The sequence below is a fragment of the Lygodium microphyllum genome, chromosome 19 (genome assembly GCF_053477565.2).
Source record: "Lygodium microphyllum isolate KBCC chromosome 19, Lygodium_microphyllum_v1.1.10, whole genome shotgun sequence".
NCBI classification, from domain to species: Eukaryota; Viridiplantae; Streptophyta; class Polypodiopsida; order Schizaeales; family Lygodiaceae; genus Lygodium; species Lygodium microphyllum.
In genome coordinates this window covers 126,451,688-126,456,592 of record NC_141153.1, presented here as the reverse complement: position 1 = coordinate 126,456,592, position 4,905 = coordinate 126,451,688, and the positions used below count along the sequence as shown (strand labels likewise).

Sequence of the window (4,905 nt, the reverse complement as noted above, 5' to 3'; positions counted from 1 at the left end):
TCATAAAATTTATACAGGGAGGTGATGTCTGATCATTCCAAGGAGAAATGCACCTATTACGGCCAGTTAGAAGAGTTTATGGCCGTGCGATGGATGGATTGCCTGAGCCAATCTACCACTTGGAAGGCACGACCCAGTCTACACCGTCAATACCAGAGGAGATAGGTAGCCTTTTAGACATTCCTATAATCTTGGAGCCTGAGATGGAGGCAATGATCGATGCATTGATACCCATGGATGCCGAGACATCTGATCCACTAAGAGAGAAAGCATCCATACCATTATATGATGGATGCTAAGTATCTCGCCTGAAAACACTACTTGCACTTCTAAGTGTGCAAGCAAAATACAGGTGGAGCAATTCGAGTGTGGCCAAGTTATTCATGTACCCTTTACGTACGCTTCATTGATTTCTTTTCGACACCATTATAAAAAACATTTTTACTTTTTAAAGGTGTTTTATGATTTCTTTTCAAGTTGCTAAAATATCATATATTGCCAATTGAAAATACCATGCCTAAGTCTCGTGATGATGTGTGACATGTTTTACGAAAGCTTGGCATGGACTATAATGGCATACATGCATGTGTCAATGATTGTGTGTTGTTTCGAGGAGAGTACAATACTATTGAGACATGTCCAAAGTGTATCGACAGGACTAGCAAGGGCAAACCATCCCTTAAAAAGTACTTAGACACTTTCCACTTATTCCCCGTATATGTCATATATTTCGTACATCAGGCATGGCAAGCTTGACAATGTTGCATGCGCCAAATAGATTCACAGATGGAGTCCAATGAATATCAGTGGATTTACACACATGGAGCCACATTGACTCTGCCTTTCCATGTTTGGTACAAGAGCCGAGGAATCTTTCCCTCGGTCTTTCTATGGATGTCGTGAACGCATTCGATCTTCGTTCATAAACTTCTTATAGTCTTTGGCATATAGTCATTGTTAACTACAACATATCACCATGGCTTTCTATGAAGAAAGGGCACCTGATCCTTAGGTTGCTCATTCCTAGCCACTACAAAGTCAAGAATATGGACGTCTATCTCCATCCATTAGTTGATAAGCTTAATATGATCATGGACATCTATCTCCATAATCATATGCGATGTGCAGTGGGTCAAAGTGGTACTGGAAGGAGCCAAGGCAATCGTTCGATGAGGTCCATTTGGATTTATTGAAATAGATTCTGAAAAAATATAGACGGATCTACGCAACACGTTTGTCTTGCCGATCCATTATGAAGAGGTGCATGAACTATGTTTTTAAATTTTATTACGACATGCTACATGTCACAAATTTTGAATCTCTCTCATATGTAATTTTGAACATGTAATTTTCTATCCAAACCCCCGACAACCTCGATGGTGGTATGTTGTGCCTTAAGCTCTCCGAAGTGTTAGAGTGTATGATAAAAGCAATGTTCCCAGCGTAGATGAGGACAATATGTAGATGGAGGGGTTGATGTTGCGAGGGGTGGAGGTCGAAGATGGCTTGGAGCATGTAGAGGAGCCAAATCGGGTAACGATAATGGAAAGACAAGAAGCCAAGAATTCTTTGAGAACGAGATGGAGTCATCCTTTTGTGGTGACATGTCTATCGACCTTCCAGTGTATGCGGAGTTGTGCCAGAAGATTGACATGAGACCATAGGCTACGCCATTTTTTAAAGAGTTATATTATTGTACTTTTCTTAAATCTTTATATTGATTATGCTAACATCACTTTTTGTCTGTGCATGTGACCTTTGACCATATTTTGGAGAGCACAATGAGTCGGGGGATGAGCGATGAGAGGACCAAGAGCTGCCTTGGAAACCATCAGGCTGTTCCGTTAGATCTACATCGCTACACTCTGATATTTCTCTTTCTAGTAAATGAGGTCGATGAGCCAGACTTGGGCCAAATGGAGGGAGTGGTTCTGGGGGATGCTGCAGAGATGTGGATGTGGTGAGCCCACGGTCGACTCAAGATACAGGTGCTACTACTCGCTCTCATGTAGGTTCGAGAGAGGGTGGCTCATGTGGTTGTTGTGGTGGCACCGATGTAGTATCTCCGTCTTGTCATTCTGGTGGAGTTGGGTCATCCGTAGGATTTATCACACCTATGGGGACGTCTACTCTCGTGACTCCAACTTTTGCTTAGTCATCCGTAGGTGGCATCCCTATGGGTGCTACTCCGAGAGATACCACTCCCGTGGGTACACTAGATGTGCATGGGTCTCTTGGTTATGCCTAGAATCATGGTTGTAGGTGGAAGAGAACACATCTTAGACATATTCCAGAGGGGTATGGATACCTTATATATGAGAGGACATGAGCCGTGATTATAAATGATGAGGAGAGGAGGGTGATGACTCGTATAAGTGAGTTGTACCAACAAGTTTTTTGGCACAACGTCTTGGACCATTGGAAGAACATACCCGAGGGGAGCAAGGACTACATAGTAGCATCCTTGCATGAGGAGTTTTCGGTACCCACCACGGTAGAGAGGTTTTTTACATGCTCGATGGAGTGTATGCGTGTGTATATGTCACACAAACAATCAGACGCACGCAAGGCACTCAAGAGTGGCGCCTCGAAGCCCAAGTAGCTTGATGCCGCAGATGACTGGCAGAGACTTAGGGAGGAGGCTATAGATTCTCCGAGATGTTGGAGATAACAATGCCAGGCAGCAAGGGCACGACTGGAAGCAAGGGTGGTCCATCAACTTGGGAGTGGCAGCCACAGGACTTATCTGAAGGACTTTGTAAGTTTTTCTGTTCTTCTCGCTTTCTTTTTTGCAATATTGCTTGTACTAACAATCGTGTTTCTAACCATTGTATTTTATTTTCTTTCCAGCACTCCATTACGGACTTGCGATCCCACTTACTTAGAGACTTCATATGTAGAGAGACACGGTCTCACTGTATTGATTGATAGACTATATACACACAGCAGCCCAGTAAGTCACTCATCTTTCTTGTCCGTAATTACTATTTTTATTAAAATGCATTATGTTGTCGTATTGCTGCGCATTTGAGGTGTGAAAACCACCTAAAAGTCGTGTGTGTGATTTGATACTTTGTACATATTTAGTTGTTATGTTTGCTCTTTCATTCTATGCCGAAGACGGAGAAGAATAAGGAATTTTGGTAGACTGGTAACTTGAGATGCAATTACATGGACCACTTTGATTGTGACCAAGGGTTCGTTTGAAAGCTGTGGCAGCATAGGAGCATTCCCAATGGGCCAAGAGATACATGCTGAGATCATCCTAAGGGGCCTAGAAAGAGACTCTGTTGTTGGTGACATGCTTGTGGACATGTATGAATTATGTGACAACTCGTGAATGGGCAACGGTAGTTGATAGAACAAAACTACCAATTTCTATTCTCTACAGGAAGGATCTTGTGAAACTAGATGGTACAGATTCCATGCTGTTGTATGGTTATGGATCATATGAGTATCCAATTGAGCCAGAATTTTGATCAAATAGATTAGCGCTAATTGATAGAGGATTTGTGTATGTTGTTGCACACATACGCGGAGGGGGAGAGATGGGAGGAAAATGGTATGAAGACGGGAAGCTATTAAAAAAGAAGAACATGTTTATTGACTTTATTGCCTCAGTAGAACACCTATTGGCCCACAATTTTGGTGCTAAGGACAAGTTATGTATCCATGGGAGAAGTGCAGGTGGTCTGTTGATTGGTGCTATGCTAAATATGAGGCGTGTGGAACAAAAAGGAAGGGAGAAGAGGTTTTTTTTAGGGGAAAAAAGGAAGAGCTTTTTTTGAATCGGGAGAGAGGGAAAATAGACGAATGAGGAAATAAAATAGGGGGAGGAACGCCATGGACGGAGCTATCGGATTGTGAGCACCGTAGCAGAAGGAGATACAGAAGACAAAGAGGCCATGGTGCAGCTAAAGAATAAGACGAAGAAGGAGGTGACGGGGGCTCATATGGCAGACGATGAGGCGAAGACCTACTGAAGATGGCGGACAGTCAATCGCGGACGAAGGTGAGGACTAAGCTGCTACAAAAGACGAGAATCTGAGACCACGACGAAGCTAATGGGAGAGCCGACAGAGGCGATGTAGCTTCAACGACAAGGAAACTGGTGAACTCTCCTGAAACGAAGGCTGGGAATGGGATGACAAAGGCGTGGATGAAGCCGAAGGGAGGAAACACGACATTATTGTGGTTAAGTTATCATTTATCACCGGCGTGTAGAGAAATTGAAGAGGAGACTTCATTGAGGAGGAAGTTGATGGAAACCTGCAACTGAGGGGGGGGAAGTTCCTGAAGCCCAACAAGGTGGTGATCATCCTGCAGGGCCGCTACGCAGGTCGGAAAGCTGTCAGCATCAAGAACTATGACGATGACACGCAGAGCCACTCTTATGGCCATGCTCTGGTTGCAGGCATCGACAGGTACCCCCGGAAGGTGATAAAGAAGGCTTCTTAGAAGAAGATTGCCAAGAGGTCTCGCTTGAAGCCTTTTATCAAACTTGTCAACTACAACCACATTATGCTAACTAGGTACACTCTTGACGTTGATCTTAAGACTGTTGTTACTACTGAAAAGCTCGAGACTAAGGCTAAGAGAGTTGAAACAAGAAAGGAGACCAAGGAAATATTTGAAGAGAGATTCAAAACGGGGAAGAACAGGTGGTTTTTCTCCAAGTTGCGATTTTGAAGCCTGCAGGACAACTGCTGCCTGCTGAATTGAACAGTGTGGTAGTCTTCTGATAGCGGATGTTTCCAACAACCTTTCTCAATTTTATCTTCAGCTCTACCTCCAGCTCCTCACACAGAAGGCACAAGTTTGTATATGAATCAATGCGTGATATTGCTGGTCAAGATAACCAGATGAAGGCATTGCTATTTTCAGCCACAGAAATTTACAGGTTTA

General features: G+C 43.5%; 1 pseudogene; it reads left to right on the top strand.

Annotated features, from left to right (window-relative positions):
- The first annotated feature begins 3,843 nt into the window (after nucleotides 1-3,843).
- On the top strand, nucleotides 3,844-4,689 carry LOC148020353 (large ribosomal subunit protein eL27-like; annotated as a pseudogene).
- Nucleotides 4,690-4,905: the final 216 nt, after the last annotated feature.